Raw genomic sequence first — 14,599 nt, 5'->3', positions numbered from 1 at the left:
ATCTGGCCACGACCAGGAGGAGGTTTTCCCATGTTATAGTAAAGGAACAGAAAAGATCGCCAAAAACTCACCTCTCCTAGTCCTGTAGACCAATGCTGTCCAATAGAACTTTCTGCGATGACAAAAATGTCCACATCTGCGACGTCCAATAAGGCAGCCACTAGCCCCGTGTGGCTATTGAGCGCTTGAACTGTGGCTAGTATGATGCAAGAACTGAATTTTACATTTTATTTTTAATTTTAGTTCAATTTAAGTACCCCCTGGTGGCTGGTGGCTAGTGAACTGGACAGTGCAGGTCTAGATATTTTTCAACATGTATTTTTGTATTGCTAACTATATACCCTATAGAAAATTAGGTGTACATTAAATTCAAATTTGGATGTATATACTTCTAAATTTTATGTACTGATGTCGAACGTATTTAAAAATACACACATTTTTCTTTACAAAGAAATTTTCTTTACAAAAATGGGATCATATTTAACATATTGCTTTTAACTTTTAAAAGAATTTATATATAGGGAACATCTCCCCACGCCAGGACTTTATGATATATAATTTTTAATAGCTGGAGTGTCTTCTGTCGAGTGGATAATAATGCACAGTTATTACTCTAAGTACAAGGTCCGTGTTATCTCACGTAATCCTCAGTACCCTGTGAGGTAGATACTATTCCAGTGCACAGATAAAAACCCGGAAGTACATGGAAATTAACATGTAATTTGCTAAAGTCAGGCAGAAGCCAAGGGCAGGGTGAGTGGTGTGCCAAGACTCCCACCCAGGTGGGCTGCCTTCAGAGCCTGCCGTTGAATCTCTCTGCTTTAAATAAATTACATAAATTTGAAATAAGCATTTGAATCATGTGCAGGAAACCCCAGCTGCTTTGTCCTTAGTTCTGATCTTAAGGCTTGAACAAGTCTTTTGCGCTGCATTTGGGAATTGACAGGATGCCTTTGAGTGGCTTTCTTGTCTAATGGAGACAAAGAGCTCAGCACCCGAGCATTCCTCCTTTGCAACACAAGAATGCCTTTAGGTGGTGTTGGGTCACCATCATGTGTGGGGCTGTCTTCCCACTGGGCATATAAAACCTCTTACTCCACAGCCGCAAGTTGGCTGCTTCGCTCAAGGGTACAGCGCTTGAAAGCAGATAACAAAATTATGTAAGTGAGTTAACTTGCTTGTGTTCATAGCCAAGCTCTCTCCGAGCTTTAAAACATAGCTCACATACTTGTCGAGCACCTGTAACGAGTGATCCATCTGGGCGCGCCATGAGGAGATACGAAGGTTCATAAGGTATGGTCCTTGCTCCCACGGAGCTTCCAGCAGAGTGAAGACTTGACAGCACGTCCATCCAAATCCACATGGCAGCCGGTGCAAGTAACGTAGGCAAGAGACCAGGTTCAACTGAGCAGCGAAAGGGAGGAAAAGCTCTATGAACGGGGTGACATTCGACCCCAGACCTGAGCCTTCTTATAATGGTTAAGCTTTCAGTGGGAAGAAATCCCAAGTGGAGAAACAGAATGCTATAAAGGAGCATTGGTTTTTGACTTGCAAAACCTTGTCTGAGTGAACTTGGATAAGCCGCTTCCTCATTGTCATCTTAGGGAGGGGTTTGCAAAGCTGGCAACCACAGACACACCTTCATTATTTAAGCTTTCTGTTCTAATTACAAATTAATAAATGCTAATCGTCAAGTAGAAATTAGAAAATCCAGACAAATATAAGAAGAAGAAAACTTAAATTATACCTAGTCCTGCCACTTAGAAAGTTCTTTCTAATCTTTTTTCTAACTTCACCCCACCCCGCACACACATACTTTAATGTATAGAATGAGACTATACTGAATATACATCTTATATCTTATCATTTAACTTAACATTATATTGCAATTACTTTCTCAAGTCAATGGATATAATTTTGTCTGGTTTTGTTTCCTTTTTAACCAAAGACATACAGGCACATAATTTCAGAGTCAAATTGTCCTGCAAAGCTTCTTATGAAAAAATCTTTCTTATATCCTGCTCCCGAGATCAAAACTTGAAACATTTTAACCAATTCTTTTGGGCTTTACTTCTGTGTCTTACACTGTACTCATGTATCGCCACTTCCTGGCATGTGGCTACAAGTATTACCTATCTTTCTTGTTTACTCCTTCACCTTTGTGGAACACATCTTCTAGAAGCCTTCTGGAAATGGGTGTATGGTAGCTAAAATTTTCTGAAACCTTTGCATGTCTGTTAATGGCTCTCATTCAGCCCTCATCCTTGACTGATGATGGGGCTAGGAATTGAATCAAAGATGTTTTTAAGGCATTGCTCCATTGTCTTTCTGTTCCGGTTTACCACCGAGAGGCCTGATGCCAGTCTGGTGTGGTTTTTGGGGGGGTTTTTTGGTGAGGAAGATTGGCCCTGAGCTAACATCTGTTGCCAATCTTCCTCTTTTTTTTTTCCTCCCCAAAGCCCCAGTACCTAGTTGTATGTCCTAGTTGCAGGTCCTTCTATTTCTTCTATGTGGTATGCTGCCACAGCATGACTTGATTATCAGTGTGTAGATCTGTACCCAGGATCCGAACTGGTGAACCCCAGGCTGCCAAAGCAGAGCTCGTGAACCTAACCACTATGCCATTGGGCCAGTCTGGTTTTTTATCTTTTCACTAGAAGCTTTTAGAAGGGATCTTCTCTTTGTCCCTACTGCTCTGAGCCATCATGATGATGTCTATGGTCTGAGTCTCCTTTTATCCATCGAGCTGGACACTCAGTGGGCCCTTTTATCCCACTAACTCATGTCACTAGTTCTGGAAAATTCTCTTGAGTTATTTTTCCAATGATTTCTACTCTCCATTATCTTGGTTCTCCCTGGTTATTCCTATTTTGGGCTACCTGGGTTGTGCCCTAGTTTTCTTATCATTTCTGACAAATTTTCTAGCTCTATGTCTTTTTCTCTACTTTCTGGGAAATTCCCTCAATTTATCTTCCACCCTTCCCAGAGTTTTTAATTCTATCATTATATTTTATTATAACACATTGTTTTTTTAATTTTTATTGCAGTAACATTGGTTTATAACATTACATAAATTTCAGGTGTACATCCTTATATATTTCTATTTCTGTGTGGATTACATCATGTTCACCACCCGAAGACTAATTATAATCCATCACCACACACATGTGCCTGATCACCCCTTTCACCCTCCCCCCTCCCCCCTTCCCCTCTAGTAACCACCAATCCAATCTCTGTTGCTATGCGTTTGTTTGTCATTGATTTTATCTTCTACTTATGAGTGAGTTCATAAAGTATTTGACTTTCTCCCTCCGACTTATTTCACTCAGCATAATACCCTCAAGTTCCATCCATGTTGTCACAAATGGCCGGATTTCATCATTTCTTACAGCTGAGTAGTATTCCATTGTGTATATACACCACATCTTCTTTATCCATTTGTCCCTTGATGGGCATCTAGATTGCTTCCAAGTCTTGGCTATTGTGAATAATGCTGCAATGAACATAGGGGTGGCAATATCTTTATGCATTCATGTTTTCATGTTCTTTGGATAAATACCCAGCAGTGGGATAGCTGGATCATATGGTAGATCTATTCTTAATTTTTTGAGGAGTCTCTGTGATGCTTTCCATAGTGGCTGCACCAGTTTGCACTCCCACCAGCAGTGTATGAAGGTTCCCTTCTCTCCACATCCTCTCCAACATTTCTTGTTTCCTGTCTTGTTGATTATAGCCATTCTGTCTCTGTCCCTTTTTTATAGCATCCTTTTATTCCATGGATGCAATATCTTCTCAAATCTCTCCTTTCAGAAGTTCCTGTATCATTTCTGTTTCCTCTAAGTTGCTTTTTTTCTGTTTCTTGTTTGTCTTGCCCGTCTCTTTCAGCTAAGAGGTCATCCTCAGATGTCCGCCAATACCCGGCTCTCAGTTCCTATGTAACGGTAAAACATCAAAGAGCTGATTGGAAGCTCAGGGCTGGCGGTTGGAGCTGGCCCAGCCAGGGCAGAGTGGCAGGTGATCTGAGCCTCCCCTGGAAGGAGGGCGTAAGCCCAGCTCCAGCGATCTTGGAGCTGAGAGGGGCAGAAGGCCGGGGACGTCCGCTGCCAGGTTGAAATCCTTTACTTAGTCCATCTGTTTTAGAGAACAAGACCCTTACCCTAACCATTCCTGGTGTGGCCTGGTTCCAGACCTCCGTTTTTGCTCTCTACAGAGAATAAATTTCCAGGCTTCAGCTGAGGTCGAAAAAGGGGCAGTTGCCCATCTGCTTAGAATAGAGGAGAGGATCTGGGAATCTAATTACATCTTAAACAGACTTTTAGCCACTCTCTCGTTTTTTTTTGTTACTCACCAATGTGTCTGCCCCAAAGAGTTGTTACATAAAACAATTGAGAAAGCACTCCCTTTACAGGAGGTACTTTATAAAGACACAAATATAAGGCAACTCCCTCTTTTCTAAAGGATACTTATGTGTGTGGGGGGGAGCGGGGAGTCACTGTATAGTCAAAGAAATGCAAGTTAAAACTGCAATGAAATACAACTTGATACCCACTAAAACGGCCACAAGTAAAAGAGTGGATAATACCAAGTGTTGACAAGGATATGGAATAACTGGAACATTCACACACTACTGGTAATGCAAAATGACACAACCACTTTAAAAAACAGTTTGATGGTGTCTTATAAAGTTCAACATATACTTACTGCATGACTCAGCAATTCTGCAATTCCACTCTTAGGTGTTTACCCAACAGAAATAAAAATACGTGTGCACACAAAGACTCTTAGCACTCTTAGCACCACAGATGTTCTTAGCAGCTTTATTCATAATGGCTCCAAACTAGAAAGAAGCCAAATGTCCATCCCCGGGAGAATGGATAAAGGAATTGTGGCACATCCATAGAGTGGAATACTGTACAGAAATAAAAAAGGAACGAAGTACTGATACATGTAACAACATGGATGAGTCTCAACATATTATACTGAGCAAAAGAAATCAGACGCAAAAGAAGACCTATGATTCCATTTATATAAAATTCTAGAAAAGGAAAAGCTATTTTACAGTGAGAAAAAGTAGATTCGTGATTTCCTGGCCTGGGGTAGGGACTGGGGTGAGATGGATTGCAAAGTTCATGAGGAGACTTCCTGGGGTGGTGGAAGTGTTCTATATCTTGACTGTGGTGGTGGATACATGAGTGTAAATGTTTGTCAAAACTCACTTAGGGCCGGTCCCATGGCCGAGTGGTTGAGTTTGCGTGCTCTGCTTCAGCGGCCCAGGGTTTCGCCCGTTCAAGATCCTGAGCGTGGACCTAGCACTGCTCATCTGGCCATGCTGAGGCAGCGTCCCACATGCCACAACTAGAAGGACCCACAACTAAAAATATACAACTATGTACTGGGGGGCTTTGGGGAGAAGAAGGAAAAATTTTTTTTAAAAAAACTCCCTTAAATGTCCACATAAAGATGGGTGCATTTTATTGTATGCAAGTCATACTTCAATAAAGTTGATTTTTTTTTTTTTAAGTCAGGCACTAATAAAGGGTTTATGACTGTCCCTGGGCAGGGACTGTTGACCATTGACCAGCGGGCTTCACTTTAGGGTGAAGGGGTGGGGAGCCAGCGGTTTTGATGACCTCTTTTATGGATCTTCCCATTTCCTTAAAGAAAGAGGCTCCACATTTTTCCCGGCGCAGGTGGGAGTGGGGAGGAACCTGACGATCTAGGTTCTGGGCTTCAAGCAGTTCGATGTCCAGACGTTTAAATAGCCCCTCTCTTCTCCTCTGCATGGCTCAATCCTGCCCTCAGGCTTTCCTGAGTCTTGTGCCTCTCCAGGGTTTGGCAGAGCATCCTCTCTGGACGTGCTACAGGCTGCTGCGTCTGTGCCCTGTTGCTCTGGTCACTCCCTCTAGTCACCATTCCCCACAAAGGTACTAGTTGACTCACCCATCCTCTGATTCCCTCCCTTCCCCCTGCCGTTGTCATTGCCGTTTTACCTTTTTGAATTATTGTGGGAGAGAAGATAAATACACAACACACGAGGTCTATCTGCCATCTTTGTTAGCTTTTCAAAGCAAGAACTATTGTCTACTTTTCTGCATAAGCCTTTACTAGGAATATGCACACGGAGGGTGTTGGAGAAATATTTGCTGAATAAATGAATGACAACCCTCAGGTCCATTCTCATGTGCAGGGGGAGGATAAGCTGTGAGGTTTTAGCTTTAAGGATTGATTTGAAACACAGACTAAATCAGACTTTCTGTAATTGGTTATGAACTGTTATGTTATGAACATGATATAAATTCTGCTTCTACTTGAATTGCTGAAAGCATTTCCTCATCTGTAGAATAGAGATGATAATACCTTCCCATTTTGGTAGAGAGAGGATGAACAGGAAGAAAAAAACAGAAAATAGGGGCTGGCCGGTGGTGCAGCGGTTAAGTGCTCATGTTCCACATCGGCAGCCCGGGGTTCTCCGGGTTCGGATCCCAGGTACGGACGTGGTACCACTTGGCACACCAAGCTGGTGTCCCACATATAAGTAGAGGAAGATGGGCACGGATGTTAGCTCAGGGCCAGTCTTCCTCAGCAAAAAGAGGAGGATTGGCAGCAGTTAGCTCAGGGCTAATCTTCCTCAAAAAATAAAAAAAAAAAAAGCAGAAAACAACCTATAACCCAGGAAGCATTCACCACGTTTGGTTTTTTGTTTTGGGAGGATTTTTTAGTACCACTTCCAGCAGTGTATTCTAGAATAACATGTGACAGGAGTTCTTATTTTACTATGTTTTTCTTCTGCTTAGAAGAAGTACAGGACAACAGACAAAACCTGAGTGTCAGTAAATGATTGTGTAGACATGCTCAGGGTTGGGACTGTGGCAAAACTCTCAGAAGGGGCCGGCCGGGTGGCATAGTGGTTAAGTTCACATGCTCCCCTTCAGTGGCCCAAGGTTCACAGGTTTGGATCCTAGGCGTGGACCTAGCACCACTTGTCAAGCCATGCTGTGGTGGCACCCCACATAAAATAGAGGAAGACTGGCACAGATGTCAGCTCAGCAACAGTCTTCCTCAAGCAAAAAGAGGAAGACTGGCAACAAATGTTAGCTCAGGGGCCAATCTTCCTCACAAAAAAAGAAACCTCTCAGAAGTTCCCAGTTTGGTGAAATGAAAAATATTCTTCTTATTTCTGCTTTTTTTTTTCCTTTTCTGCTTTTTCCCCCCAAGACCCTCAAGTACATAGTTGTATATCTTAGTTGTGGGTCCTTCTAGTTGTGGCATGTGGGACGCCACCTCAACATGGCCTGATGAGTGGCGCCATGTCTGGGCCCAGGATCCGAACCTGTGAAACCCTGGGCTGGCAAAGCGGAGCACGTGAACTTAACCACTCGGCCACGGGGCCGGCCCCTATTTCTGCTTTTTTGATAGGAATTGTGGGAGAATAGTCCCCCACAACACCCAAAGATGTCCATGTCCTAACCCTGGAACCTGTGAATGTGTTACCTTACATGGCAAAGGAGAATTAAGGTAGCCGGCAGAACCAAGGTTGCAAATCAGCAGACCTTAAAATAGGAAGATTGTTCTGGATTGTCCAGTGGGCCCAGTATAATCGCGGCAGGCAGGGAGTCCTTAAATTTGGAAGAGGGAGGCAGAAGAGGAGGTTGGAGTGCTAAGACTTGACCTACCATTGCTGGCACTGAAGATGGAGGAGGGGCCATGAGCCAAGGAATGTGGGTGCCTCCAGAAGCCGGAAAAGGCACAGAAATGGATCCTATCCTAGGGCCTCCGGAAGGAACACAGCCCTGGCAACGCCCAGCTTTAGCCCAATGATTCATCTGACCTACAGACCTGTACAATAATCCATTTATGTTGTTTTAGGACACAAGTGGGTGGTAATTCATTACAGCAGCAACAGAAAACAAATACAGGCATTAAACCTGTCTAAGCTCCTGAGGGCAGTAAGATGTTAAGGGAATTACTTAACTTTCTCCTGTGCCAGTCTCTTAATTAGCTTGCCAGCTTATCCATGTGCTTGCTCCTCTGCAGGAGTGTGTAGAAGGTACCCCATTACGCTTCTTCCCAGAGGGTCATAAAAATGCAACCACTTAGAAAGTAGAGGCCCACACTGTCTTCACCCTGAGTTAAACTGTAGAAGAAATGGTTACTGATTCACGCTCACAGAATGCATCGGAGCCCAATCTTGAGGGTGGAAGCGGGAGACGGAGGGGGCAGCATTTTTATTCTATATTCTGAAGCTGTGAGTTCTCCAGAGGTGGCCTGGGGTTTTTTGGGGTTTTTTTGTTTTTTTTTTAGTCCTTAGAGATTTCTCTAAAGCCAGGTGTTAAAGGTCAAGGTCTCTTTGCAAACCAGGCCACTCCCCGCTCCCTCTCTGCAGGGCCCTGCGGTCCCCATCCTACCTCCTCCAGGCTTTCAGCTGGCGGCATCAGCGCTCTCTGTCTGACCTTCAGCTGACCTTTCTGTAACTGACTTCCCCCGTGGATGAGAGGGAGCAAAGTTTCAGGTTAATGTCAAAAGGATTTTAATCCTTGCTCCACTCAGATCCCTCCTGTGCATGTGCCCTGAGGAGGCAGGAAGGACAGAGAGAGCATCAGGTATCAGGGCCTCAGTCCTAACTCACATCAAGGAGAAGTTATTAGTCAGCCCTGTGCCCAGGATTTTTCCTGCCCTCTGCTGAGGCAAAATCAAATGAAAAGTAAAACATGATGTCACATTCCTGGTGCCCAGGAGCCCACTGGAAACAATCGGAGGACATGAGAAGCTCTTGATAGCAGTAGTGCCGACTGCCAAGGATCTTCCCCGGCTCTCTGCTCTCCTCAGCATCTGATGAATATTCAGACCGTTCGGCGCACAAAACATCAAGCCAAAAAACTTCTGGAAGTGGACAGTGGTGATGGTCGCACAACACTGTGGAGGTACGTAATGCCACTAGATTGTACATAAAGTGGTTTAAATGGTATCTTTTATGTTATGTGTATTGCACCATAATTATAAAAAAACGGAAGCTCAGTTGCTTGCTTCTAAAACCTAAGATCTATTTTTTTTTCATTTAGTATGTTGGCTTTTTTTTATATTGGGATATAATTGACATATAACATTGTATCGGTTTCAGGCGTACATTGGGAAATGATCACTAAAATAAATCTAAGATCCATTCTTGAGTCTCTCCTTTGCTCACCCCACACGACCAGTCTACCAAACTACCAAGTCTTGTCACCTTTACCTCCAGAAGACTTCTGGAATGCGTCCCCTCCATCTCCACCACCACGCCCTCGTGCAAGCTACCCGCTTGGATTACCACCGCGGTAACCTCCTAACTCATAACTCGTCTCCTGGATCGACCGCCCTTCTGCAGCCCATCTCCCCCTCAACAGCCAGACCATAACTTAGCTCATGGTGTTCCCCTGCTTGAAACCTAATGGATCCCCCTGGCTCTTGGAATAAAAGCCAAGCTTGCAACCTGGCCTCCAGGGCCCAAGTGATCCATCCCATCTTCATCTTCAGCCCCATATTTGCCACCGTCTTGCTTGCCCACCATGTTGCAGCCACGCCGACCATCTTTCTGCTCCTTGAACATGCTAAGCTTGCTTCTACCTCAGGGCCTTTGCTCTTGCTGTTTCTTCTGCCAGGTCCTGCATGCTGGCGCCTTCCTGCACTCAGATCTCAGTTTCATGTCGCCTCCACAGAAAGGCCTTTTCCTTCTAAGTCTAAAGTAGCCACTCAGTCACTCCATCACAGGTCCCTGTAGCATGTTCCCTATGGCCCTTATCATTCCCTAATACTTATTTATGTGTCTAATATTGTATTGTTGTCTCCTTCCCGCTAGGACAGAAACTCCACCAAGAGCAGGAAGCCGTACTGCAGTGTCCCCAGCACCCAGAATGGTGCCTGGCACATAGGAGGCGCACAACAAGTGTGACTGAGTGAAGGAGTGAAGAATTAAAGTGAATTTCCCGGATATCAGGAATATCACTTATAGTGGGTTGAATGGTGGTGCCCAAAAACATATGCCTTTGGACCTGAATCTGTGAATGGGACCTTATTTGGCAAAACAGTCTTTGAAGATATAATTAAGTTAAGGATCTTGAGATGAGATCATTCTGGATTACCCAGATGGGCCCTAAATCCAAGGACAAATGTCCTCATAAAACACAGAAGACACAGAGAAGACACAGACACAGAGGAGACAGCCATGTGAGGACAGAGGCAGAGAGTGGAGAGAGGCTGCCACAAACCAAGGAATGTCTAGAGCCCCCAGAATCGGGAAGAAGCAAGCGAGGATCCTCCTGCTTTGAGCCTTGGGCAGGAGCGTGGCCCTGCCAACACCTTGATTTCAGACTTCCGGCTTCCAGAGCCTTGAGACAATGAATTTTTGTTGTTTTAAATCACCCGGTTGGTGGTAATTTGTTACGGCAGCCAGAGGACACTCCCCCAATTTACCTTCTTTTGAACTCGTCTGGCTCACGGTACTGTGTGTTCCCTCCGACGTTAAATTAACCGTGTAAACCAGGAAGTGATCATCTTCCGTTGTGCTCGTCCTATTTCCATCACCTGATAGTTAAAGGAAGGGTGTGACTGTTTGACTTCTTGGTGTTGTCCACAGCAGGTTGCAGAGTGCTGTGGTCAGAGCAGACACGGGTTACGAAGCAATGACTCTGCTTCCATGATGGATCTGGGGATTTTGCTGATCTGCAGTCCCTCAAGTCTGGCCTTTACCTTCTGTAACCTCAGTCTCCCCTGAACTTAACTACCGTGGAAAGGGTTTTTAAGCCTTGTTCTCTGACTGGGACTTCTAGGATTGCCAACACGACTGAGTGCTGCGAAGGGGACCGCCAAGGGGAGGTTCACGGGCTTTGCTCTCAGTTCCTCATTTGCTCCATCTGTTGGCACACACCCAAGTCTGGTGGCATTCACTGGGGCCTTCCCAGGCAAAGGAGGCAAGGACAGTGGAAGAGAGAATCAAAAGGAAAAAAATACCCACCAGAAAGCAGGAGAAATAGAAGGCCCAAGGAAAAAGTAAGGAGCTCAGAGTTGGTTAGTCAGTAAAAACCAGTTCTGAACAGAAAAAACTGTGATCTGGCCTTCTGGGCACCAAATAAAAAGCAAATCCCTAAGTGCGTAGGTAGGAGCTGGCAGCCATGTTAGGGAATAGTGGACACTTGTGTTTTCCTGAGGCTATACTTCTGTTTTTCTTTTCTTTTTGACTGTGGGTTTTTCCACTTTCTCTTTCCTGCCCAGGCTTCTTTGGGGATTCTCGTGTTCCTTTGCAACAAGGTGCTTCTCATCTTGTTGGAGAGAAGAGACTCTGTAAATGCTTCACGAAGGACACTGGAAACCTCTGCTCCCATCTGTGCCTGTTTGAATTATGAGGCATGGATCATGGACTTTCCTGCACTGGGTCAGTGGAGGGCACGTGTGGCCAGGTGGACAGCATCCAGGATAGAGCCGAGTGGGCAGTCTTTCTACTTTCCATTTCCCTCCACTTCTTTTTTATGGATTTCTTCCCCTATTTTCTTCCCAAATACAGAAAGGAGCAAAAATTAGTGTGAAGCAAGAAGTGAAGATTAAGAGAGAAAAAGAACAGAGGAAAATAGGAAGGAAGGTGGCGCTCCCCTGGTAAAAACATGGGGCTTACCTGATGACCACATAGCAAAGGTGATACGAACAATTTAGAGAAAAGTTCTCTCCAACTCATGTAAGGAAGTCCTGCTCAGTAAGCAAATTAGGGGTGCTAAGAACCTTCTAGAGAGTTAAGACTCAGGTTGGATTCCTCCTTCAGGGATAGATTTTCTCAAGCTCAGGCTGTGAAGATTGAAAGTGGCCACTGAAGAAAATGGACTTGAAGGGAAAGAAGTTTCAATCTGCCCCAGAAGGTATAATCTGAGAAGAAAGGAGAGTCACACAGACACACGTGCTTTTGCATGTACCCACACACACATACACACACGCACACTTTGGCCTAGCCTAAGCGTGTCTGGGCCTTAACTTATCTTAAGAAGGTTCTGAGAGGATCAAGATCGTGGCGAAGGCAGGATGGGAAAGTGGACACTGGAAGGGGTGGTCTTTGTGTGGTATCCCTGGGACCAGCCCTGGGGTAAATATTTAAAAATAATTTTATTGTCAAATAAAACGCAAATACACACACAACAGTAACATAAATCTTAAAACAAAATCAACCACAGGTACACAAAACAAATGTAGGGCTTTGATAAATTATTATAAGGTGAACAGCTTTGTAACCACTACCCAGGTCTAAAAGCAGAACTTGCCCAGCCTATTCCCAAAGTCCCTTCTGAGCGCCCCCTCCCAGCTCAAACCCCTCACTCCCCCAGCTGCAGCTCCCTCCTCACTTTTGAGGAATCACAGACTTGAGTTTTCATAGTCTTGTCACCCAGGTGTGAATCACCAGACACTACGGTTTATTTAGTCTCACCCATTTTTTAACTGGATGTGTCTTTTTGGTCTCTTTAATTTCTTGATTCCCCTTGGATCCTTCTCTTCCCTACGGTTTCCCTGTGGCAGATCTGAAGAGTTTCCTACAGTCTGGATTTTTGCTGGTTACATCCTCACGGTGCTGGGAAAGCCCTTGGCTACCATTTGAGAGGACAGTGGATGTAGTGGAAAGACCCGTGGGCAGAGATCTGAGTGTCCTCCTGCTCCGATACTAACTAGGAAACAATCTGGCACAGCCAGGAGATGTATGGTGGGGCAGTGACAGGGATAAGGGCCATGGAGTCCAGTGGAGCAGCAATCCATTCCTGGTTCCAGGACTTAGGACTCTGTGGTTCTGTATCCTCATCTATATAAAGGACATGCTACTCATATCACGGGTCATTGTAAGGATTCAGTGAGAAAAGCTCTTTGTGCTGTGCCTGATATATAATAAGTATTTTATACTGCTACTATTATTATTTACTGTTACTATTATTGTAAAAATCACTTTGGGCAGACCAGCTCACCTCCGCGAACTACAGGTTAGCCATCCAAAGAATGAGTCTTTTTATGTTGCACAGTTAAAAACACATGCCTTTAAAAATACATCTTAATAAGTTGAAATATGTGTCCACTTTCCTTCTTCCTACAAGGCTTCTCCTCTTCTCTATTATAGCTTTGGCATTTGAACACGTTTTAAACAAATGAGTCAGTTGGGGTGAGGTGATTAATTTGCTTGAGCCAGACGTGTGTCAGCCTTCCTCTGGGGAGGCAGTGGTGGGGAAGGTGCTCATTTCATGCCTCGTCAAGAACACACTGAGTGATATAACCTTCAACCATCAAGCCCTGCCTTCCCCATGAGTCTGTTTTAAGGTTCAAACAAGATGATAACATTCTTCAAATCCTTTGAGAGTGAGAGCACTGGTCAAGGGCAGGTGGTGCTTTTTGTGCATTTCAATCTTACAGACCTGAAGCCCGGGACATGGTTCTCCCCCACACCTGGCTGGTGGTGGTGCTGGGACTAGAACCCAGGCCCTGACCCTCAGTCCGAGGTAAAGCATGTCTGGCAGAGTGCTTAACTGCATCTCGTGTCTCACAACTCCTTCAATTAAAAGCAGTTTATATGATGCCACTATTCCACTTCTGGGTATTTATCCAAAGAACATGAAAACATTAATTCAAAAAGATATGTACAGCCCTCTGTTCATCACAGCATTATTCACAATAGCCAAGACGTGGAAGCAACCCAAGTGCCCGTGAATGGATGACTAGATACAGAAGATATGGTATATATGTACAATGGAATACTACTCAGCCATAAAAAAGATGAAATCTTGCCGTTTGCAACAACATGGATGGCCCTTGAGGGTATTATATTAAGCGAAATAAGTCAGACTGAGAAAGACAGATACCATATGATTTCCTTCATGTGGAGGATAAACAAACAAACAGACACATAGATATGAGGAACAGATTGGTGTTTATCGGAGGGGAAGTGGGGTGGGGTGAAGGTGAAATGGGTAAAGGGGGACATTTACATGGTGACAGATAGAAAGTAGACTTTTGGTGGTGAACACAATGTCATCTATACAGAAGTCAAAATATAATGATGTACACCTGAAATTTATATAATGTTATAAACCAATGTGACCTCAAAAAAAAAAAAGAGCAGTTTGCACCTTTGTGTAGAAGGAGGAGACCCTGCCGCCATCCACATGCAGTGTTGCCAGAAGAACGTCTGTCGATCGAAGCGTGGCTTTAGGAGTAGACGGGGGCTGGGGGCTGAGGTGGGCAAGGGCAGAGGGCTAAGAGATTGCCAAGAGTCATCCTGGCAAGAGATGGTGAGAGTCTGGATTCCGGAAGTAGCAGAGCAGAGGGCAGCAGTTTGAGAAATTTTATTTATCTTTTGTTAAATCTGACTTTCTGTTTTGGAGACATTCAGACTCACACACACACACACAAGTAGAGAGAAGAGTATAAGGAACCCCCATGTATCCAGCACCATATTCATCAGTTATCGACATTCCGCATTTGAGAGGTTGTAGAAGGTGAGACTGAGAGGACCTGGGCACTGATTAGATGGGGAGGGAGAGCAAAAGAAAAGGAAGAATCCAGAATGGGCCTCTGGCCTGGGCCTGGCAGAGAACATGAGAAGCCAAGT

General features: G+C 44.5%; 1 long non-coding RNA gene across 1 annotated transcript in view; it reads right to left on the bottom strand.

Moving 5' to 3' along the window:
• Window positions 1-381: 381 nt before the first annotated feature.
• The window catches only part of LOC139074492 (uncharacterized), a 36,923-nt gene continuing 22,705 nt past the window's right edge, over window positions 382-14,599 (bottom strand). Inside the window, exon 3 of the long non-coding RNA XR_011524132.1 lies at window positions 382-1,404. This is a non-coding gene — a long non-coding RNA (uncharacterized lncRNA). The remainder of the gene's footprint in view (window positions 1,405-14,599) is intronic.

Source organism: Equus przewalskii, chromosome 11 (genome assembly GCF_037783145.1).
Source record: "Equus przewalskii isolate Varuska chromosome 11, EquPr2, whole genome shotgun sequence".
Classification (NCBI taxonomy): Eukaryota; Metazoa; Chordata; class Mammalia; order Perissodactyla; family Equidae; genus Equus; species Equus przewalskii.
This window is presented reverse-complemented; position numbering and strand designations above follow the sequence as displayed.